At 43.9% G+C, this 25,519-nt stretch overlaps 1 long non-coding RNA gene across 1 annotated transcript in view; it reads right to left on the bottom strand.

Moving 5' to 3' along the window:
- Positions 1 to 1,013: 1,013 nt before the first annotated feature.
- The window catches only part of LOC141146156 (uncharacterized), a 49,663-nt gene continuing 25,157 nt past the window's right edge, over positions 1,014 to 25,519 (bottom strand). Inside the window, exons 4-5 of the long non-coding RNA XR_012244737.1 lie at positions 15,632 to 15,692; positions 1,014 to 1,294 (exon numbers count right to left, since the gene is read on the bottom strand). This is a non-coding gene — a long non-coding RNA (uncharacterized lncRNA). The remainder of the gene's footprint in view (positions 1,295 to 15,631; positions 15,693 to 25,519) is intronic.

Genomic DNA, 25,519 nt, shown 5'->3' with positions numbered 1-25,519 from the left:
TAAATGGGGAGTACTCAGAATGGTCAGGGGTGGGTAGTGGGGTTCCCCAGGGTTCTGTGCTGAGACCAATACTATTTAATTTGTTCATAAACGACCTGGAGGATGGGATAAACAGTTCAATCTCTGTATTTGCAGACGACACTAAAGCTAAGCAGGGCAATAACTTCTCTGCAGGATGTGGAAACCTTGCAAAAATATCTGAACAAATTAATGGGGTGGACAACTGCATGGCAAATGAGGTTCAATGTAGAAAAATTTAAAATAACGCATTTGGGTGGCAAAAATATGAATGCAATCTATACACTGGGAGAGAACCTCTGGGGGAATCTAGGATGGAAAAGGACCTGGGGGTCCTAGTAGATGATAGGCTCAGCAATGGCATGCAATGCCAAGCTGCTGCTAACAAAGCAAACAGAATATTGGCATGCATTAAAAAGGGGATCAACTCCAGAGATAAAACGTCAATTCTCCCGCTTCACAACACTCTGGTCCGGCCGCACCTAGAGTATGCTGTCCAGTTCTGGGCACCAGTCCTCAGGAAGGATGTACTGGAAATGGAGCGAGTACAAAGAAGGGCAACAAAGCTAATAAAGGGTCTGGAGGATCTTAGTTATGAGGAAAGGTTGCGAGCACTGAACTTATTCTCTCTGGAGAAGAGACGCTTGAGAGGGGATATGATTTCAATTTACAAATACCGTACTGGTGACCCCACAATAGGGATAAAACTTTTTCGCAAAATAGAGTTTAACAAGACTCGTGGCCACTCATTAAAATGAGAAGAAAAGAGGTTTAACCTTAAACCACTTAGAGGGTTCTTTCATGTAAGAGCGGCAAAGATGTGGAATTCCCTTCCACAGGCGGTGGTCTCAGCGGGGAGCATTGATAGCTTCAAGAAGCTATTAGATAAGCACCTGAATGACCACAACATACAGGGATATACAATGTAATACTGACACATAATCACACATAGGTTGGACTTGATGGACTTGTGTCTTTTTTCAACCTCACCTACTATGTAGCCCAATAGAGAAAAAGAAAAGCCCAAAACAATAGGGTTTACTATTTTATTATTTCAAAACTTTACTAAAACAACAACTTTTACTAAAACAACAACTTTTACTAAAACAACAACTTTTACTAAAACAACAACTTTTACTAAAACAACAACTTTTACTAAAACAACAACTTTTACTAAAACAACAACTTTACTAAAACTTGAGAACTCAGGGTATGGTGCAACAGCCAACAAAACTTGATTATGTTCTTGGGATCTTCTTTTTGCATGGAACTTATTCTACAAAACAAACAAATAGAACCATTACTGTTGCCTAATCTCAGAAAAAGTAGTTTTAGTTTATTTCGAACATGTAAAAAAAAAAAAACGTACAAAATAAAAAAAAGTAATCATTCAGTAGTATACAATCGCAAAACTAGAGAAGACAAAAAAGGAATATATATATATATATATATATATATATATATATATATATATATATATATATATATATATATATATATATATATATATAATTTTAGTGTACATATCCTGAAAAGGAGTGGGAAGAAGTACCATCTTATCTAATGCAACCCCTTCTCCATAATAAACTATTCAATGTCCCATCGCTATAAATTCATACAATAATAATTCAAATATAATATACTAATTACCAATAATCTAACTATACAATCGTACACATATATGCATACATACATGCGCATACACATACTAACAGAACCAAAAAAATCAATAAGAATATTATTTATATGTCATTTATGACAGAAATATATTACAACAAAGTATAAAGAAAATCCAAAAGTAAAAAGTCATAAATAACCATCACATATTTAGCCACTACTGTCCAAACCACTTAACTCATACAGTTGTATGCAAAAGTTTAGGAACCCTTGATGATTTCCAAGATTGTCATTTATAAATATTTGGGTGTTTGGATCAGCAATTTAATTTTGATCAAATAACTGAAGGACACAGTAATATTTCAGTAGTGAAATGAGGTTTATTGGGTTAACAGAAAAAGCGCAATATGCATCAAAACAAAATTGGACAGGTGCATAAATTTGGGCACCCTTGTCATTTTGTTGATTTGAATACCTGTAACTACTTAGCACTGATTAATTTGAACACACAATTGGTTTGGTGAGCTCATTAAGCCTTGAACTTCATAGACAGGTGCATCCAATCATGAGAAAAGGTATTTAAGGTGGCCAATTGCAAGTTGTTGTTCTAATTGACTCTCTGAAGAGTGGTAACATGGGGGCCTCAAAACAACTCAAATGACCTGAAAACAAAGATTGTTCTACATTATGGTTTAGGGGAAGGCTACAAAAAGTTATCGCAGAGATATAAGCTGTCAGTGTTCACTGTGAGGAAATAGAATACCACAGCCACAGTTCTTGTTAAGGCCAGAAGTGGCAGGCCACATAAAATATTGGAGAGGTGAAGGATGGTGAGAACGGTTAAAAACAGCCCACGGATCACCTCCAAAGACCTACAACATCAACTTGCTGCAGATGGTGTCACTGTGCATCCTTCAACAATTCAGCGCACTTTGCACAGGGAGAAGCTGTATGGGAAAGTGATGCGAAAGAAGCCTTTTCTGCACACGCCACAAACGGAGTCGCTTGAGGTATGCAAACGCACATTTGGACAAGCCAGCTTCATTGTGGAATAAGGTGCTGTGGACTGATAAAACAAAGATTGAGTTATTTGGTCATTACAAGGGGCGTTACTCATGGCGGCAAAAGAACACAGCATTCCAAGAAAAACACTTGCTACCCACAGTAAAATATGGTGGAGGTTCCATCATGCTGTGGGGCCGTGTGGCCAGTGCCGGTACTGGGAATCTGGTTAAAGTTGAGGGTCGCATGGATTCCACTCAATATCAGCTTCTCAGATTCTTGAGAATAATGTTGAGGAATCGGTCACAAAGTTGAAGTTACGCCGGGGATGGATATTTCAACAAGACAACGACCCAAAACACTGCTTAAAATCTACTCGGGCATTTATGCAGAGGAACAAGTACAATGTTCTGGAATGGCCATCCCAGTCCCCAGACCTGAATATCATTGAACATCAGTGGGGTGATTTGAAGCGGGCTGTCCATGCTCGGCAACCATCAAACCTAACTGAACTGGAGATGTTTTGTAAGGAGGGATGGTCCAAAATACATTCATCCAGAATCCAGACACTCATTACAGGCTATAGGAAGTGTCTAGAGGCTGTTATTTCTGCTAAAGGAGGCTCTACTAAATATTGATGTGATTTTTCTGTTGGGGTGCCCAAATTTATGCACCTGTCTAATTTCGTTTTGATGCATATTGCGCATTTTCTGTTAATCCAATAAACCTCATTTCACTACTGAAATATTACTGTGTCCTTCAGTTATTTGATAGATCAAAATGAAATTGCTGATCCAAACACCCAAATTTTATAAATGACAATCTTGGAAATTGTCAGGGGTTCCTAAACTTTTGCATACAACTGTATACTGGAAAGAAGAAAAAAAAAAACTAAAACATTACCCCTTTTATTGATGGAGGAAAGATTGTCTTACAGGTTTATGTATTTAGAGAATGTTGGTGAGTTGATTTTTTTTTTTTTTTTTTTTTTTGCAGGAAGAGCAACAAAACGAAAATATATTTCACATAAATTTTTTTTTTTTTTTTTTTTTTTTTTTAAATTCCTTTTTTTTGACACTGAGCAAGTACAGACAGTTACATATTCTGTTGTAAAACAATATAAGAGACAAGCAAGTGAGAAACAGATGAATGGTTGCAAACAGTAATGTAAAAAAAAAAAAAAAAAAACAACAAGGTCGACAGTTATGGTTATTTAAACAAGCACCATAATCATGGTTCCTGGGGATGGCTCCCCGGAATATCAATACTGCCAGCGAGTGAGACCTGAGAAGTGCTCTGGGATCTGAGTTGTTTGGCTTCTTACTGACTTCCTTGTCTATCGGTCATCGTCACTCAGTGAAATGCAATGTTTTCCATATGGTTGGTGAAATGGGGGTCCGAATGTAGAACCCATACATGGGACACATTAAACAGGTAATGGATTACAAGATTTTCTTTATATCTGGGCCATGAAGGAACCCAAGTATGAGGATGCATGATATAAAGACTAGTGTCCCCCGGGATAGGAGAGGGATATGAGGGGATAGTAGGGGGCGGGGAGGTACAGAAGAAAGGGGGAACAGGAAGGGAAAGCAGAAGCGGCAAGGGTGAAGTAGTATAGAGGAAGGGTAAAGAGTGAATGCAAAGATACAGTGTAACAAGGTAAAGGGTAATGTCCTCTGCCTGAGGTATGGTGCTAGTCCGTTGAGTTAGCTAGATTGTGCCATTTCCTGGAGATAGGCTTCCGTGTATATAAAGTGCTGCCAGGGTCTCCAGGTCTCTCGAAAGGTCCCCTCTCTATTGTGCAGGGTAGCAGTAAGATCCTCCATATCCCTTAATTCGTTTACTTTAGCAAACCACAGGGACATCGCCGGTGGTCTTTCCGATCTCCAGCAAAGAGGAATGCAAGCCTTTGCGGCATTCAGAAGTTGGATGGTGAGAGAGGTCTTATATTTCTTAATGGGTCGTTCTGATAGATGGAGCAGGCAGGCTGCAGGGTTCCCCTCTAGGGAAACACCGGTAAGATGTCCGACCGTGCGTGCAACCCCCAGCCAGAATGGGGCCAGCTTGGGGCAAGACCAGTAGATGTGTAACATCGTCCCCTCCTCAGAGCCACAGCGCCAACATAGGTCGGGCACCCGAGGAAAGAAACGATGTAGGATGGCAGGGACTCTGTACCAACGTGTCATAATTTTGTAACAGGTTTCCTGAACCCTAGTGGCAATTGAGGATTTCTGAGCAAAGTAGAGAATTTTTTGTCTCTGTACCTCGGTGAATTGGACTCCAAGCTCCGCCTCCCATTTGGAGAGGAACTGGGGAACATACCCTTCCTCTGGTTGGGTTAAGGATGAATACATTAGTGAGAGACAATGTCGAATCGGTTCCCCACGATGGCAAATGAGTTCCAGTTCAGTAAGGTTACGGGTAATGCCTGCTTTCCTCAGACAGCTGCGTAAAAAGTTTCGCAGCTGCAAGCCACTCCAAAAATCTAGGGGGGGGTCTGTCACCAATGCTCCAGCTTCTAGGGAAAGCCGACCATTGGGTCCCAGAAAGTCGTGTAGGCAAATTTTAGTGCCCATTGCCAGTCGCTTAAGTTGTGGACTCTGTATTCCAGGTGGGAATTCCGGATTACCTATAATCGGAACCATGGGGGATGGCTGCGGGGACACCGAAGAGCGCCGGAAAGCATCTCTAACTACTGTTAGGGTGTTGCCCAAGGTAGGGTGTTCTATAAGGTCCTTTTGGCAGTGGTGAAGTAATCCAGGGCCAACTCTTGACCGACCCCCCGGAGTCCTCCTCCTCCATGGCAACCCAGTGCTTCGCCTCTGCGTGGCAGTGCCAGTCCACCAACCTAGTTAGGTGGGCTGCTCTGTAATAGGCTTTAATGTCCGGCAGACCAACCCCACCCCTACTTTTTGCTAGGTAAAGGAGTTGGAGTCCAACTCGAGGTTTGCGGTGGGACCAGACAAAAGCCCGGAACATGGAGTCGATTTGTTTAAAGAATGCTGGAGGTAATCGGATGGGAAGCGCCTGTATCAGGTATAACCCCCTAGGTAGCAGAGTCATCTTGAGGGCACTACATCTGCCGAACCACGTCAGTGTCAAAGAGTGCCAGTGTAGGAGGTCAGTTTTAAGGCGTAGGAGTAGTGGGCCAAAGTTAGCCGAGTACAATTCAGCTGGATCTGATGTGATGTCGACTCCTAAATAACGTATATGGTTGGTTGCCCATCTCAATGGGAAGGACGAGCGTAGACGTTGGACATTTCCCTTATCTACCCTTATGTTAAGAATGGAGGATTTTGTTAGATTGATCTGAAACGATGAGAGATCGCCATATTCTTGAAGGGATCGAAGCAGGTTAGGGAGAGAGGTAAGAGGTTCTGTTAGAAAGAAAATAAGGTCATCTGCAAAAGCAGCCACCTTGTGGGATCCCGAATGCTTCGAGTAGCCCAGAATGTCTGAATTCGCCCTTATCGTGCACAAAAGAGGTTCTAGGGATAGGATAAAGATCAGAGGGGAGAGGGGGCATCCCTGACGCGTGCCATTTCGGATGTCGAAAAAATCCGATCTCGTCTCGTTTACCCTAACCGAAGCAGTGGGGTGCGTGTATAGGGAAAGGATCCACTGTAGCATGGAGGAACGAAGGCCTATGTGCTCTAAAGTTGCCCGGATGAAGGACCAATCAACGCGATCAAAGGCCTTCTCCGCGTCGGTTGACAGAAGGAGAAGGGCCCGTTTGGTTGCCCTTGCCGAATGTATCAGGTTGATGACTCGTATAGTGTTGTCCCTTGGTTCTCGTAGCGGTACAAAACCAGCCTGGTCTCTATGAATCAGACTCGGTACGTAGGGGAGCAGTCTATTGGCTAAGATTTTTGCAAAAAGCTTGAGATCCGAATTCAGAAGAGCGATTGGGCGGTAGCTCCCACAAAGTTGTGGGTCTTTACCCTCTTTCGGGATGAGAGAAATATAGGCCCTAAGGGTGTCTATGGGGAATGAGTTCCCCTCCGTAAGGGTGTTGAGGGCAGAGACTAAGGGCTTCGCCAGTAAGTCAAAAAAGGTTTTGTAGTACACTGGGGTTAGACCGTCAGGGCCAGGGGCCTTTTTCGGTTTTGAAGAGGCCAGAGCGGCTCCCAGTTCTTCAACAGTCAAGGGTTCTTCCAATTCTTCCCTTACCTCGTCAGGTAGTGATGGCATGCCTGAGGCAGCTACGTAAGATTGAGGGGTATGCCTGCCCTCCATAGGGGAGCCCGTGGATTGTGGTCTGTCTAGATTATAGAGGCCTGTATAGAAGGAGCGGAACTCCTCCGCCATGTCCGAGAAGGTATTTAACTTCTGTCCCGTAGATGATTGTATGTGTGGGATGTATGTTTTCGTACGAGGGCCCTGCAGGGCTCTGGCCAGAAGTGATCCCGGTTTGTTTGAGTACTCAAACATAGTACGACGTGCCCATGCTAGTTTCTGTTTGGTCTTCTGGAAAAGGAGAGTGCAAAGTTCCTCACGGGCCTTCTGTAGATCCCGAAAGGTTGTACGGGCAAGGCTAGCCTTATGTACACTTTCTAGCTTACGGATCAGTGCAAGTAGTTCCTCCGTGCGTTTCAATCTGTCCCGTTTGAGTCGGGCCCCTATTTTGATCAAAATCCCTCTCACTACCGTCTTGTGGGCCTCCCAAATCACTAGGGGGTTGGGGACTGATCCCTCGTTGACGGAGAAGTACTCCCGTAGCGCTTTCAACAGTTCCGCACAAGTTTCCTCCGATTGAAGCAATGCTTCATTTAGTCGCCATGAAGGAGGGGACCGAATCACTGGCCCCAACTGGAGGGTCAAGTGAATTGGTGCATGGTCGGAGAAAGATATGACATCAATGGACGTAGAGACTACCTTGGCTAGATCTTTATGTGACGGCAGTATGTAGTCTAGCCGCGAGTAGGTGTGGTGTACTTGAGAGTAAAATGTGTAATCTCTGTCTTGATTGTGGAGCAACCGCCAAGGGTCGACAAAGTGTAGGGTATGTAGGTCTGCCTTAAGGCGCCTCAGGCAAGAGTAGGACAGATGTGAGGCTCCCCGCGAGACGTCCATGGTTGGATCCATGGTGAAGTTAAGGTCTCCGCCAAAAATAAGCATCCCCTCCGAGAATTCCAGAAGCTCAGAAAGAAGCTTACGTAAGAATTGGGGGTGGCTTACATTGGGAAAGTAAACATTTGCGAAAGTAACCCGCAGATCGGACACCATTCCCTTTAGGAGAAGAAAACGAGCCTGCTCGTCTGCTCGCTGTGCCTCAAACACCCATGGAACCGACCCGGCCAGAATAATGCTGACCCCCTTCGACTTGGAGATCGGAGAAACACTATGGTATGCCACAGGAAAGGCCCCATTAGTCAACCTGGGTATAGAGTCTGCACGGAAGTGCGTTTCCTGCAGAAAAGCGACATGTGTTTTGCCCCTGCGCAGGTCAGCCAAAAGCTGCGAGCGCTTCTCTGGTATATTAAGGCCACGCACATTAAGAGAGGTGATCTTTAGGCGACCCATTATGCCTCCTGGCAGGGAAATGGAGGTCAATATGCGTGTGGGAGGGCCCCAAAAGCAGAAGCCCCTACAGGCAGAGGGCAAGAATATGAAATAGACCAGAGGGGAAAGGATGGTGGGAGGAAAAAAGAGGAGGGGAGGAAGAATGGGGTACGGGGAGTGATTGGTTTCTGTCGTAGACTAACTATGGGCCCCTGATGTACACTTACAGTGTTCACACAGGAGTCCGCCCTAATGTGGGGGTGAAAAGAGCGTTGAAATCTACTCTAAGGTAAGTAGAGTTTAGGCAGTGATTCAAGTATACAAAATATGTGGAGATGTGGGGGAGTAACGCCTCCGAGAATTGTGGAGTGTCTAACATGAGAACTATAACAGCTGAAAAATGCCCTTTAATGATTGGTACCTGCATCATAGTTGACAAGCACCCTCTGTCATAACCATTAGGTGAAGGTGTCCCCAGGATGCTCATGGACGTCAAAACGATCCCCCCCTGCCAACACAGGTGATAGACATTACCAGTGGGGTCCGCCCCGATGCCTCACGGCAAGGCCCACAACACCAGCACCAAGGGTCTTTCACCTTCTCACCAGGGAGTACCAGGGTGAATCATGAGGGGCGAGGTCAATACCAACAGTGCAAATATAAAACAATGATGTAATAAAATAATGTGGTAAAGCGGTATGAAATTACACAACAGAACATAACATATAAAACACGTCACCAACTATTGTCACGTCCCTGAGATTGTTACCCGCTATGGCCCTGCGCCTCCCCCCCCTCCAAATGCATAACAACCTGCACAACTTTCAGAAAGAGGCTAAAGAAGTGGAAACAGATAAACAGACCGGGCCCCCAGGACACTTATCTCGGATTGAAGGGTCAATTTTTCCAGACGGTGACAAAGTTCTGCATAACCATCTTGAGGTGTCAGGGCTCAGTTCCAAGTCACTGATATCCCTATTGCGTCCGTCTCCCCCATCCGCCACTGATGGTGAGCCTGTGCGAGGGAGACGACCTGCAGGACAGGGCTTAGTACGGGTCTGGGACAGTCCGGCCCCTCATAAATTTAGCTGGTGGGGGATAGCTGACATCCTGTAATTCCAGGGTGGGGGTTGTATGTATATCCGAGGGTCACTATTCCCTAGGTCGCACTAGGTAGGGCAATCTAAACAGGCCCAAGAAGTCACCCTGTAACCCAGCTTCACAGGCCATTTGGGAAGTAGGTTCTAATGTTCTTGGAAGCCCAGTGGGGTAATGTAGAATAACCGTTCATCTGGTCTTACCGGGTCTTGGGAGAAGATGAGAAGTTACGCTTCGGCGGACCTCGGGTGGGGTCTAGCAGTCTCTCGACTAGTGGCTCGTGAGCGCGGTCTACGGGTACGTTGCGGCCTGGGCAGAGGTGGGCCCAAGGCCTCCAGTGACAACAGGTAGTCAAACCAGTTGGGGACACTCACAGGGGGTTTGGCTAGGAAGCTGAATAGGTCTGGAAGTTGGTCTGGAGAGCGTAGGTAGAATTCTGCTCCCTGTCTCCGCACGATTAGGTGGAAGGGGTGACCCCAGCGATACGTCGCCTCTGCCGCCCGGACGACCTCCAACAGTGGTCTCATAAGGCCTCGCATTGCTCTTGTTTGCCTGGAGGTATCCGGGTAGATCCGGATCAATGCACCATCAAAGTCTATGGGGCCGCACTCCCAGGCCATCCGCATGATTTCCTCCTTAATGGCGAAAAAGTGTACCCTACACAAAACATCTCGTGGGAGGTCTGTGGCATCAGGATCCTGGGATGCTGCGGGGGGAGTCCTGGGTCCTGGGATACGGTGGACCCTGTCCAGCTCTAACTCCGCTGCTGGTGGTTTTCCAAGGACCTGGTGCAGGATAGCCACCACCGTTGCACGGAGATCTGATCCCATGGTAGCTTCAGGAATGCCGCGGAGGCGCAAGTTATTGCGTCTACTCCTGTTCTCGCCGTCATCCAACTTTAGTTGTATGTCCACCAGATGGCGGCGAAAGCCACGCTGCTCCTGCTCCATGGTGGCAATCCGGGCATCCGAAGTGGATGCAGAGGACTCTAGTACAGTGACCCTTTCATCCACTGTATCTACCTGCTGGCGCAAGTCATGTAGTTCCCTGGAGAGTGCACTGACAATGGATGCCGCCATTTCCTGCAGGTCCTGTCTTGTGGGCAGACTGGACACAATGTCTCTGAGAGATCCCTCCACGTTACCACCTGTCTCCCTTGCATGGCCGCAGCTAGATTGAGTGTCAGTGATTGGGATCACAGGGGATAGAATAGGAGATGCTGACCTGTCATCTGAAGCTGGACGGTCTCCTCCTGCATTCGTTCCCGGCTGAGTGCTTTTCTTAGCTGAGGCGGCAGCGCTCGTCGGAGGCACTCGAGGCGGCACCATCTTGGCCGAGGTGGCGGGGGAAGAGGCAGCGTGCTGCCTAAGGAAATAATGGGTTATTTCCGAACCCTTCTGTATCCCCAAGTCCAGCGGGTGTTTGCGGTCCCCTGGCATGAATTCCGGCTCTCTCTGGACAAGATTACTGTCCGTTCTCAGGGCTTCCCCACACAGAGCTCCGGGGTGTGCGTCCTCACTCTGCCATCGCTTGGCCACGCCCCCCTATTTCACATAAATTGATTTGCTTTAGATTGATTGATTGTCTAGAGAGAATCTGAAAAGGCCAAAGTGTGCTCATAGATGTGCAATCATTTCCCAACCGTGTTGCTATTGGTTAAATTGGGCAATGACCATCTCATAGCTATATCTAAAACTCTTAAGAGAATTATGACTTTCCAAGAAAACATGTATACTTACCTTGGTGAGGCTCCCACCGGCTCTGCAGTGAAAACTGAGCGACCAAACACCGCTGATTACTCGGTTCTCCCCTCTGTTCTGAGCAGAGATCCATGACTGTCAGTCAACAACTCTTTTCTCTCCCCTCCAGCGCTCACTGGACTGCTGGGCTGTGGAGGGGGTGGGAGGGGCTGGCTCAAGCTCGCGGCAGGTCACTGAGAGGCTGAAGAACCAGGTGGCGGATCCAGGCTTCTGGGTGGATAAAGACCATATGGGATCTTTTCAGAGCCTAGACCGGCTCTGTGACGTCAGCCTGCTGTTGGCTAAAAACGGATCACAGGAGTGCAGAATAAACTGCATACCTGTGATCCATAGGAGAAGTCTGGGCAAAAAAAGCTTTGGCTATACTTCTCATTTAAGATTGGTATCATTACATTTTATTCAATTTTTTCCCCAAGGAGTGTAACAGAATGTGAATTTGCATCAGTCCTGTGAAGTAGAGCTTAGACGTGCTAAGACGTGAGCTTAGAAGTGCTAATCATATGTGCCGTAGTACTGACACGCTAACAAGGGAAATTCTGATTAGGGATCGACCAATTATCAGCGGCCGATATTCACTTTTTAAGAAGTATCGGTCAAAAAAAACTGACCGATATTGCTTCAAGGGGTTTTTACCGGGGTGATGCATGCAGCTGCCGGCATCACCCAAGTACCGCTCTTTAGAGCGGATGGTCGGCTTTATTGTAATAACAGATGTGGCTCAGCAGCCACTCGACTTTGTTACAAGCAGTGGGAGGGGACAACCCCCCTCCCGCCTCCTTTTGCCGCTCGCCTGGGCTCTTCTGTCCCACAGGGAGGGCTGAGCAACCAGCCGGCACGTCCGCCGGCTCTCCGAAGATCCAAACAAAGCCGATGGTTCGTTTGCTTCTGAATTACTAGATCCAAGACCCAATGTCATGACATCACTTCCCGGATTACTGGCATCTTAAAAGGCACCAGTTTTAAAAAAATAAAGTATTCAAAAACGCCAATCTTGACGGTTTGAATACTTTGAAGTGCAGAGGAGGGGTTTGGGGTCTTATAGACCCCTGTTCCTCCATAAAGAGTACCTCACATGCCTATTACTGTCACAAGGGATGTTTATAATCCTAATGACAGCAATAACAGTGATAAGTAAAATGTAAAATGACAGTGTAATTTTTTTTTTTTTTTTTTAAATGTACAAAGGGGTGACAACGTTGTTTGTTCTGCCCTTCCAAGGACAAGGTAAGATTAGTTTTTTTTTTAAATATTTTTAAAAGACAAGTGCTGGATGTTAAAAAAACAAACAAACAAACATACTCACCTAGATGGCTGCAGTTTTTTTATCACAAAATATAAAACGGTTTTGTAATTTTTTTTTTTTTTTTTTTTTTAATTCTTTTTTTTTTTTTTAAATAAAAATAAATTTATTTTTTTGCGCTATAAACAAAAATAGAGCGACAATTTTGAAAAAAATGCATTATTTTTTACATTTTGCTATAATAAATATCCATCAAAAATGTATAAAAAACATTTTTTTTCCCCTCAATTTAGGCCGATACGTATTCTTCTACATATTTTTGGTAAAAAAAAAATTGGCAATAAGCGATTGGTTTGCACAAAAGTTATAGCGTTTACAAAATAGGGGATAGTTTTATGGCATTTTTATTTATAATTTTTTTTTACTAGTAGTGGCGGCGATCAGTTTTTTTTTTTTTTTCTCTCTTTTTCATGACTGCGACATTATGGCGGACACATCGGACAATTGACACATTTTTGGGACCACTGGCATTTATACAGCAATCCGTGCTATACAAATGCACCGATTCCTGTGTAAATGGCACTGGCAGTGAAGGGGTTAATCACTAGGTGGCAGTGTAGGGGTTAAGTGTGTCCTGGGGGGGTGTTTCTAACTGGGGGGCGTGGCTGTGTGTGACACGTCACTGATCTCTGCTCCGATCACAGGGAGCAAAGATCAGTGACCCTGTCACTAGGCAGAACGGGGAGATGCTTGTTTACATTAGCATCTCCCTGTTCTTCCCCCCGTGAGACGATCGCGGTATCGAGTCAGCGGGACCCGCGATCCGACTCACGGAGTTCCCGGCCGGCGCGCTCCACCGGAGCCGCACACGAGATAGCACGGTGGCAAATTTAAAGGGACGTACCTGTATGCCCATTTGCCTGTCCGTGCCATTCTGCCGAAGTACATTGGCCTGCGCTAGTCGGGAAGTGGTTAATGCATCCTATGCATTAGGGTGAAAAAACACCTTGCAGTGTCCGGCCCCCCAGCCTCCCCATTTTACTTATCTGAGCCCCAAATTTCTGTGGGCGCGATCCCGCGGCGCTCTCTCCATGGCTTCTTAGCTCTTCATTGGATCAATTTATAGCAGTGCAGCCATTGGCTCCCGCTGCTCTCAATCAAATCCAATGATGCAGCCGCCAGGGCTGAGTTATACACTCGGCGTTTATGGACACTGAGTGTATGACATAGGAGCTCACCTGCAAGGTAACCCTCTCGGGAGAGAGCTTCCCAGAGGGGGTTATCTAATGCGGGGAGGAACCGCGAGAGCCACCGTGGGACCCCAGAAGAGGACGATCGGGGCCACTCTGTGCAAAGCAAACTGCACAGTGGAGGGAAGTATGACATTTAAAAAAAAAAAAACCTTGAACCTTTATCACTTTAAAACCATGTGTACAAGTTATTCAATCCGAAATTTATATGGTCTTGGGATCAACTTGTAAAGGTTGACTCGTTTTACCTTGGATCTCAATATGAAAGTGCTTTTACCGCTTCCCACCCGCACGCCGTCATATGACGTCCTGGATTTTGAGCGGGGGGATATCTGAATGATGCCTGCAGCTACAGGCATCATTCAGATATCGTCTTTTAGAGCCGGCGATTCCCTTCACCGTAAGAAGGATCATAGCGGCTGTTCTCTTTACCATGTGATCAATCCAATCACAGCTGATCACATACCGGCTATCGGCATTTCTTTTCCTCCACTCTGTCACTGCCTGAGGAAAGGAACACTGATAACTGGCTTTACGATGACTGGGGACATTTACACTGGATTATCAGTGCACCACCATCAGTGTTCATCAGTGCAGCATATCAGTGCCGCCTCTCAGTGCAGCTTACCAGTACCTTCAGTGTACCCCTTCCTATTTCTTTCTTTGCCTCCGCTTACCTGGTGGTGTTTTTAGGCACAGTTTGGCTGCTCACCCAGCCACCAAATCCAGTATTGTCCCACTGACATCCTCCTGTGAAAAGACACCACTGGGCCCCTCGTTGCCGTCTTACTTGTGACTTCATCAAGAAGCCTGTCCGGGTGTAGCTGGCGGGGCCTCGAGATTAGAGGTCGACCGATATGGGTTTTTCTCTGGCCGATATATGATGCCGATTTTTTTGGGGGCGATATGTTAGGTCGATTTTTTTTTTTTTTTTTTTTCCCCCTTCATCTCATAAAATCTAACAGACCCCTTTCACACTGAGGCATTTTTCAGGCGCTTTTGGGCTAAAATTAGCGCCTGTAAAGTGCCTGCCAAACGACTCCCCTGCAGTCTCAGTGTGAAAGCCGAGTGGGATGTTAAAAAAAAGTCCTGCAAGCAGCATCTTTGGAGCGGTGTATATCGCCCCTCCACCACTCCTACCCTACTTCACAGGCGCATTTAACCCCTTCATCGGCCGCTAGCTGGGTTATAAGCGCCCCGCTAGCAGCCGAATAGCGCTGCTAAAATGACGGTAAAGCGCCGCTAAAACTAGCAGCGTTTTACCGTCAACGCCTGCCCATTCCAGTGTGAAAGCAGCCTTAAGCAATAAGTGATACAGAAAATTTTACATTTAAATATTTATTAAACAAAACAAACCTCAAATCAGTTCACTTGTATGTATAATTTAGATTAAAAAAAAACTATATCTTAAATATTAAATACACAAAAAAAGGTAATCAAAACTTTTGGATGAAAAAAATGGGCTAACGTTACTGTTTTAGTTTTTGCTTTAATTCATTAGTGTATTTTTTCCCCAAAAAATTGCGTTTGAAAGACCGCTGCGCAAATACTGTGTGACAAGGGCTTTCACACTGGAGCGGTGCGCTAGCAGGACGCTAAAAAAAGTCCTGCTAGCAGCATCTTTTGAGCGGTGAAGGAGCGGTGTGTGTATATCATTCCTGCCCATTGAAATCAATGGGGCACCGTGGCTATACTGCCGGCAAAGCGCCTCTGCAGAGGATAAGGCTCTCCTAAGGTGGACACCCGTTTGGGTGCGTTTCCGGGTCCTGCATCTGTGTACATTCACACAGAATGCAGGATTCGGCCCCGCGTCATTGGATTTGATTGACAGCAGCGGGAGCCGCGGGCTGCGCTGCTATCAATCTATCCAATCAAGAGCCGAGACAACAGGCAGAGAGGAAGAGAGCGTCTCCGCCAAGAGAACGAACGGGCTCAGGTGAGTAGAACGGGGGGGGGGGGGGGGGGGGGGGGGCTGGGGGACCGGTCAGTGTCAGAAGTTTTTTCACCTTAATGCATAGGATGCACTAAGGTGAAAAAACACGAGGGGTTTACAACCCCTTTAAAATGAAATAAAACTTACAAAGGCATCAATTATCATGACTCTTCGGAGTATTGAGTATTGATATGTAAATTTGTCTTACCTGTTTTAAAGAAATATCCAAATGTCCACTCCAACAGCCACTCCAGAAGCTTGTACAATTCCTAAAACAAACACAAAAGATGAATTATTATTAGTCAGCAGACAGAATATAAACAAGAAATGTAATTATGGATATCATACAATTTGAATTTACATTACAGTTTTTTACTGATAAAGTTGTTAATATTTTTGTAACTTAATTCTGCATAAAAAACATTTAAGTGTCATTTCATGGGATCATTTATGAGGGCGTGATTAGGGGCGGGCAGGGTAGGGGTTGGGCAGAGCAACTGTGGCGAGTTACCCTTGAGGCCTGGCTAGTAGCTCAGGACTTGAAATTTCGAGCCCTGTATTACACTTTACCCACTATAGACACTTCAATTACAATAATACATGACAAAAGATTCCCAAAGTACTAAGGGGGTAACTAAAAAACAGCATCTGCAGCTTGCTTTGATGCTTCCCTTGTCTGATTGAAATCCAATTCTTCTGATAAAGGAGGAGTAGGTGCTGTGAGGGCTTGCTGGGTTCTGTAAGCAGAGCACAATTAATTCTGTAAGCAGAGCGCAGCACTGGATATCCCTTAAGCAGGGATCTTAATCACCTTCCCAGATGACCACATTTTGCACATCTGCAATTGAAATGCAAAATATGGAACAGCAGGCCATTTAAAAATGGGAAAAGTGTCATGAAGCAGTTGCTTTCAGGTCAACTCTACAGTAACAGCTCAAAAGGTGCCCTTGCTAAAAATACCCCAAGGATTTCAATTTAAGCTCTGGTTAGTCTAGTGTGGAGCACAAACAAACATCGTGGTGGAAAATAGAATATCCTTTGTTTCAGCTAGCGGGAACAGATCCCATCAGACTTGAGAATCATTTGGAGGAATTGGACAGTTTTGCGCAATGATTTGGGGTATCACGTCGCGGGCACCAGATGGACAGCCTGCGCTCATGGGGACAGATCACAAACTGGTATTTACAAAGGAAAAATGCTTCTTAAATTTAAATTAGATTTGTAAACAAAGCAGCTGGGGATTCCCCCCATCTATACCAGACCCTTACCCAAAAAAGTCATGGGTTCCTTCTAAAAACAAATATCAGACCCTTGTCCTTGATGAATGTTTGGTATGGATGTCAATTGGGACCCCACACAGAAAAAGACACACAAAAAAAGATGTGGGTCCTCAGATGTGGAAATGAGTAAGGTGTACATTGTATCCCTACTCATTCACACAAAAAATGATGAATAAATAGACAGTTATTGACAAATCCTTCATTCATAACAGGTTTGCTTCCTTTGATAGTGAGCTGTGTATTTGGCAGATTGCCACAGCTAACACATGGTACCTGTATCATGTAATTAGCTGTAGCCAATCACAGATCACTAGTTGTACAATTCATGACAACTGAAAGCATTGCTGGTACAATGACCTTCATTGTAAAAAAAAAAAAAAAAATCCCAATAAGCGTATATTAATTGGTTTGCGTTATAGTTTCTACAAAGGATGGTATGAATTTTTATTTATTTATTGTATACTTGTAATGGCGGTGATCAGCGACTTATAGGGGAACTGTGATCGTGTGGCGGCCAATTTGACACTGAGTTTGAACTGAATAACTGCCGCTGACATCACCAGTGACACTAATAGTGATCAGTGCTAATACTATACACCGGGCATCACTAAATGGTGGCCCGCATTCCGCGTTAATTGGGAGGTGATTGGCTGCTAGGAGGCGGTCCTAGCAGCCAATCACCAGTTTACTGATATGAAAAGTCAACCCGACAGCTCCTGCGCCCCGCCCAGTGCTGCTGTGCCTTTAGTTTAGGATTGTCCCGCCTCCTGCTCTCCGCTCTGTGAAAGGTAGGAGAGTGAAGGGAGGAAAATATATGGAACTGTGAAGGATGGGGAGCAAGGAAATGGGGGCAGTGCTGTGTGGGAGGGTCATGTAAAGGGGGGCAATACTGTGTGGGGTGAAATGTGAAGGGGGGGCAATACTGTGTGGGGTGATATGTGAAGGGGGGGCAATACTGTGTGGGGTGATATGTGAAGGGGGGGCAATACTGTGTGGGGTGATATGTGAAGGGGGGGCAATACTGTGTGGGGTGATATGTGAAGGGGGGGCAATACTGTGGGGTGATATGTGAAGGGGGGGGCAATACTGTGTGGGGTGATATGTGAAGGGGGGGCAATACTGTGTGGGGTGATATGTGAAGGGGGGCAATACTGTGGGGTGATATGTGAAGGGGGGGCAATACTGTGTGGGGTGATATGTGAAGGGGGGGCAATACTGTGTGGGGTGATATGTGAAGGGGGGGCAATACTGTGTGGGGTGATATGTGAAGGGGTGGCAATACTGTGTGGGGTGACATGTGAAGGGGCAATACTGTGTTGGGTGATATGTGAAGGGGGGCAATACTGTGGGGTGATATGTGAAGGGGGGGCAATACTGTGTGGGGTGATATGTGAAGGGGGGGCAATACTGTGTGGGGTGATATGTGAAGGGGGGGCAATACTGTGTGGGGTGATATGTGAAGGGGTGGCAATACTGTGTGGGGTGACATGTGAAGGGGCAATACTGTGTTGGGTGAGATATGTGAAGGGGACAAGCTGTACAAAAAAAATGAGGTGCTGCACAAAAAAATGAGGTGCTGCACAGAAAACATGTAGGGGGCACCATTGACTCTGACTCTTAAACGCACTAAAATGCAAGGTGCAATTTCCCGCACATGGAAATTGCATGCTACAAACACACCATGCAGTTTCCATGCGGCTGCATTTTAAAAAAGTGCCAGGACCTTTTGCCAGCAGAAAGCAAATAAATGGACTGCCGTGCCTGTACACCTGGGCTGTGATGTAAAGAATCGGAGTCACTGCACAAAACTGCGATTTGGACCTCGGCTGATAGAAAATTATACTAATTGAACCTCCATGAATTTTAATTCAATATCCCTGCTATACACTGTCACTATACTAATGACAATGGCTGGTCTTTTGCTTTTTTAAAGCAGGCAGAAGAAACAAAGGGGTTGATTTTCTAAAGGCAAATGGACTGCGTTTTTGCAAGTGCAGTTGTTCCAGAGCTTAGTAAATGAGGTAACGTTTCACTTTACAAAGAATACCCAATCACATGCAAGGAAAAGAAAAAAAATGCATTTTTGCTTGCACATTACTGGGTGATGGAAGTCAGAAGAGCCCCCCCTCATTTACTAAGCTCTGGAGTAACTGCACTGCAGAGTACAAACGCACGCACAAAAGTGCACAGTCTATTTGTCTTTAGTAAATTAACCCCAAAGAGATCATTCCCTCTGTACAGAGACCTGTGTTGTTTGTCAACACAGGGCTCTGGGCTGTGATTGGACAGAGCTGGCGAGCGACCTGAACTCAGGAGAGGTGCAGAATACCGGGTATCTATAGAGAGGACGGAGTACATCTTTCAGAGATCGTTTTGGACATTTTAAACCCTTCCTGCTGACCGTACACATATATGCAGCCTCACAGAACTCGACTTTTTTCTGTGAGGCCCAATACATGCATATCTGTCATGGTAGCCAATCAGATTCTAACTTCAGCTTGTTCAATTGAGCTTTGACAAAAAAAAACCTGGAAGCTGATTGGTTTATCCCCAGTTTTAGTAAATCAACCCCACTATAGCTCTCTCTTTGCAGGAAAAAAGATCTAAATGTGTGTGTAAAAAAAAAAAAAATAAATAAATAAAAAAAAATTGCTAGGTCAAGGTTAGATCTAGGTCAGTGCCAGGGTTAAAGTTAGGGTCAAAGGTCATGGCCCGTATATTGCGGGCAGAATTTTTTTTTTTTTAATTTTTTTTTTAATCTGTGTCAGTGTCACTTACTGTCAAAGTCAGTCTGTTGTAGGTAGGATAAAAAAGTAAAAGGTTGTTTGTGTACCCGTAGTAGGGCCCAAACAACCACTAACATACACATATGTGTTATTGCTGCGATCGTCAGGAGCAAGATTGGGTTGTTCTTTGGTGGTAGGTTATGTAAATAAAATTCTATATAAAGCTACATTTTTTTAAAGATTTTTTTGTTCCATTTTTCATTTGATTAAAAAAAAAATGTAAAAAACAGGAGATATATCTGTTACCATTTACCACTAAAGTAAAGCCTAATTTGTCCGTAAAAAACAAGGTATAATCCACCTGGATGCACAAAGTAGTTGCGAGGGTATGTACAGTTTTAGGCTAGGTTCACACTGCTGCGAAGTTTATTGCGAATTTGAGCCGCTGCGATCGCGCAAATTCGCAAGTCATTTTAATAACATTGTTTTCCATGAGTGCTGTTCACATCAATGCGTTGCGAATTTAACCTGCGTAAAAAAAGGGTCCTGTCCGAGTTTGATCCGTGTGCGATGCGAATTCAGCTCCATAGATTGCAAAATTTGCAGTAGAATCGCAAGAACACACAAAGAATTCGCAATGCAAATTCGCAACGCAATCGGATCAAAATTGCGCTAAATTCGCACTGCAGCAGTGTGAACCTAGCCTTAATAAGAAGTTGCAAAATTGTGTTCAGGTATTAACATTTGTTTTACCCTCACTCATTAAGAGGTTAAATAAAAAGTTTCAGACATGCGTGGAAATGGGGTTGCTGTGGCTTGGGGATTGTAGACAGAGTTGATGTTTTATCACAGTCAAAGCGGAGTTCCAGTCATTTGTTTGTTAAAAGTCAGCAGCTACAAAAACTGTAGCTGCTGACTTTTAATAAACACACACTCAACTGTTCCACGATCCAGCGGTGCGCTCACCGCAGCTGTGTCCTCCCCATGTCCTCCCTCAGTGGCACCGGGATCTCCACTATGGGCAACCGGCTGTGACCGCTTTGCAGCTTCACAGCCAGGTGCCTACTGCGCATGCGGGAGCGGCGCTGCGCACTATGACTGGTCCCGAAGTCTTCTAGGACCTGTCATGTGTCCCAGAAGATTTCGGGAAGGAGAACTTATGCTTACGATCGCTTAAGGTGATCGGAACGGAAGTGGGAGCAGGTACCTGTCAAAATTGGGTACAAGCTCCCCCTCTCCTCCCCAAAAGATCAGTTTCACAAACAGTAGTCGGGGAGGAGGCCTTAAAGCGGAAATTCCGCTTTTGGGTTGAAGTCCTCATTAACCACTTCACACAAATCGCCGTACCCGTACGTCGGTAGTTTGACGCTAAATACCGTTTAGCTGCCATAACCCCCGTATTTTCAGGACTGGTGTGCGTCTCTTTTTAGCATAAAAGTGGTCTCTGTTGCGGATTCGCCGCACGATCACTTTTATCAGTGGTGGGAGAGGGCCCCCCTCCCGCCATGCTCCAGTCGTCTCCGCCACTTACCAGAGCCGTCTGCTCCCCTCACTGCCTGGAGGCCGAGTGAGGGAAAGATGGCCCAAAATGTAACTTCTGCCCAATGCTCTTAACCACTTCAATACAGGACACTTGTACACCCTTCCTGCCCAGACCAATTTTCAGCTTTCATACCAATTACTCTACCCAAACAACATTTTTTTCACATAAATAGAGCTTTCTTTTTGTGGTATTTAATCACCACTGGGTTTTTTGCGACATAAGTGAAAGAGCGAAAATCTAAAAAAAAAAAAAAAAAAAAAAAAAAAAAAACATATTTTTTTTAGTTTCTATTATAAAATTTTGCAAATAATTAATTTTTGTTCATAAATTTGGGCCAAAATTTATACTGCTACATATCATTGGTAAAAATAACCCAAAAAAGTGTATATTATTTGGTCTCTGTGAAATTTAGTCTACAAGCTATGGTGAAAATCATTGAAAATTGATAACACCTGATGCACTGAAGGCCTATCTCATTTCTTGAGGCCCTGTAATGTCAGGAAAGTACAAATACCCCCCAAATCACCCCTTTTTGAAAAGTAGACAGTCCAAGGTATTTAGTAAGAGGCATAGTGAGTTTTTTTGAAGTTGTAATTTTTTTCCACAATTCTTGGGAAAATGAAGAAATTATTTAATTTTTTTTTTACACAAAATTGTCATAATTAATTTCTCACACACAGCATATACATACTTCCAATTACACCCCAAAATACATTCTGCTACTCCTCCCTAGTATGGTGATACCACATGTGTGTGACTTTTCCACAGCCTAGCCACATAGAGAGGTCCAACATACAGGGAGCACCGTCATGCAGTATAAGAGCATAAATTACACATAAAATTTCCTAACGACCTATTACATCTTTGAAGGCCCTGGAGCACCAGGACAATGGAACCTACCCACAAAATGACCCCATTTTGAAAAGAAAACACCCCAAAGTATATTCTATGAGGCATAATGATTCTTTTGAATGGTTCATTTTTTTCCACAAGTCTTCGGAAAACGTGGAAAGAAAATAAAAAGTATTTTTTTTTACACAATGGTCGATTTATATGATATTTCTAACACACAGCATATACATAGCAAACATTACACCCCAAAATACATTCTGCTACTCCTCTTTTACACAGCCTGGCCACATACTGAGGTTCAACACTGAAGTAGTACCTTCAAGCATTCTAGGAGCATAAATTACACATATAATTTCATTCCTTCCTATCACACTTTTGAAGGTCCTGGAGCACCAGGACAGTGGAATTACCCTCAAAATGGCCCCATTTTGGAAAGCAAACATGCCAAAGTATATTCTATGAGGCATGGGCAGATAGGTACTCGGGTACTCTGATGGGCTGGTGACAGGTACTCGTGATCGGGGATGGGCTGTGTCAGGGTGACAAGCCTCATCCCCGATCGCTGCTTTGTGGGGCCCACAGTAGCGGCGAGAAGCAGAGGACATCATATGACCCCCGCCCAGGATGGGAGAGTGCTCCTGCGGACGTCATATGACAATGGCCCGGTATGGAAGTGGTTAAAGGGGATTTTTTTTTTAAATTGCATTTTAGTGTAAATTTGAGATCTAGGGTCTTTTTGACCCCAGATCTCACATTTAAGAGGTCCTGTAATGCTTTTTTTTTTATTACAAGAGATATTTAAGAAAATTATTTCCGCGCTATCAGATATGGAGGCGGCTGGGGGTGGAAAAGCTGCATGCGCCGGTTCGGGTAAACACCTGACCTTTTGAATGAATATAATAAATGGGTGGTGCTGCGCTAATCCTAAGTACAAAAACCAGTGTGGCTTTGGTGATACTTTTATCTTTCTGGTGTTATAAGATATTACTATTTGTTTTTAAAACTAATTGGGTAACTGATACCAGTGGTGCGTAACACTGAACTAGATATAAATATCATAAACGTGAAGAAAATTAAAAACACACATGTTTAAAACTTCTATCACCATAGTAAATAGCTGACTCAGAGTCAGTAACAGAAAACAGTCCTAAATAAAGTGCAAGGCGGTTCAAGCTATGTACATACACAGCTCAAAAAGTGACAATGTGCAGTGTGCAAGCAATGTGCACAATGTGGAATGGTGTATGCACCTCTATAAAATATATGTAAAAATATGCTATACTTCACATAAAGTGCAAAAAGCCATCAAAAATTTGATACGATATAAGTGTCCCAAAATTATAAAAATAAAATGGAAAAATGAATGAAACAAGTCTTTCACAAAAAAGTCCTTATTATAAATAAATTATGTGACAGCAACGTCCTAGCATGCACACGTTGCAGTTAAAGTGCTCAAGTTGAATCACATCAAGTGCTTCTTCGTGTGCAGACATTCAAGTGGGTAATGGCCCCTTACCTTAGGGTAATAGGGCAAAAGCATATGACCAGGAGAGCTTTTGTAGCATCCACCTAGGGGCTCCAGCGCGTCCCTCACCGTCATAGATCCTGAGATAAGGCTCCCTCAGATGTAGTGCGGGGGGGGGGTGTAGAAGATGATAAAGCAGGAAGAGACCCAATAGTGTAATTCCGTTTTGGTGAATGTTACTTATTTTTATTAGAGAAATACAGGTACTCACATTTAAAATTGAAAAAACAGCGGTTTTATCCGACGAGCGGCGAGCTCGTAAGCCTCTGACCATGTATTATGCAGCCTGTCCCGCCCCGTGTCTTCACACGAAGAAGCACTTGATGTGATTCACCTTGAGCACTTTAACTGCAACGTGTGCATGCTAGGACGTTGCTGTCACATAATTTATTTATAATAAGGACTTTTTTGTGAAAGACTTGTTTCATTCATTTTTCATTTTATTTTTATAACTTTGGGACACTTATATCGTATCAAATTTTTGATGGCTTTTTGCACTTTATGTGAAGTATAGCATATTTTTACATATATTTTATAGAGGTGCATACACCATTCCACATTGTGCACATTGCTTGCACACAACACATTGTCACTTTTTGAGCTGTGTATGTACATAGCTTGAACCGCCTTGCACTTTATTTAGGACTGTTTTCTGTTACTGACTCTGAGTCAGCTATTTACTATGGTGATAGAAGTTTTAAACATGTGTGTTTTTAATTTTCTTCACGTTTATGATATTTATATCTAGTTCAGTGTTACGCACCACTGGTATCAGTTACCCAATTAGTTTTAAAAACAAATAGTAATATCTTATAACATCAGAAAGATAAAAGTATCACCTAAGCCACACTGGTTTTTGTACTTAGGATTAGCGCAGCACCACCCATTTATATATTACAAGAGATGTTTACATTTTTTTTTTTTAAAAAGACAGTGTAAAAATAAACAAATAAAAGGTAAAATAAAATTAAAAAAAAAAAAGTTTAAAGCACCCCGTCCTGCCGAAATCGCGCGCAGAAGCAAACGCATACGTAAGTCCCATCTGGATATGAAAACGGTGCTCAAACCACACATGTGAGGTATTGCCGCGATCGTTAGAGTGAGAGCAATAATCTCATTACTAGACCTCCTCTGTAACAGAAAACTGGTGACCTGTAGAAATTTTTAAACGTCGCCAATGGAGATTTTTAAGTGCCAAAGTTTGTCGCAATTCCACGAGCGGGCGCAATTTTGAAGAGTGACATGTTGGGTATCAATTTACTCGGCGTAACATTATCTTTCACAATATAGAAAAAAATGGGCTAACTTTACTGTTGTCTTATTTTTTGACTCAAAGTGTATTTAAAAAGAAAAAAAAAATTGCGCTTGTAAGACCACTGCGCAAATACGATGTGACATAAAGTATTGCAATGACCGCCATTTTATTCTCTAGGGTGTCTGGAAAAAAAGTTATATAATGTTTGGGGGTTCTAAGTAATTTTCTAGCAAAAAAACAGATTTTAACTTGTAAACAACAAGTGTCAAAAAGAGGCCCGGTCCTTAAGAAGTGGTTAAACTAGGCTGCACTGTAACCACTCCAAGAACAGTCTTTTCTGGTACGTTTTGTTTACATGTAAAAATCTGTATTTTTTGCCAAAAAAATACTCAGAAACCCCAATTTTTACATGTAAACAAAACACGTTATATTTTGTGAAGCAGAGGCCCTAGAATAAAGAATAAAATGGCACTTGCAATTTTTTATGTCACATGGTATTTGTGCAGCGTTTTTTCAAAGGCAACTTTTGGGAAAAAATACACTTTTTTTGAATTATAATGCAAAAAAAAAAACACCACAATACATAACCCAATTTTTTTGTAAAATATAAAAGATGATGTTACGCTGAGTAAATACATACCAAACACGTCATGCTTTAAAATTGCGCACGCCCGTGCAATGGCGACAAATGATGTAAATTTTACTAGCCATAGGCGATGATGTAAAAGCCTTTACATGTTACCACTTTAGATGTACAGAAGAGGTCTAGTACTTGAATTAGTGCCCATGTGTAAGGCCCCTTTCACACTGGGGCGGCATCGGTGGTAAAGCGCCGCTATTTTTAGTGGGGCTTTACCATCGGATTTGCGGCACTATTCGGCTGCTAGCTGGGCGATTTTACCCCCCGCTGGCGGC

This window comes from Aquarana catesbeiana, linkage group LG05, assembly GCF_042186555.1.
Source record: "Aquarana catesbeiana isolate 2022-GZ linkage group LG05, ASM4218655v1, whole genome shotgun sequence".
Lineage (NCBI taxonomy): Eukaryota > Metazoa > Chordata > Amphibia > Anura > Ranidae > Aquarana > Aquarana catesbeiana.
Note: the sequence above shows the minus strand (reverse complement) of the source record. Positions and strands in the feature narration are given on the sequence as shown.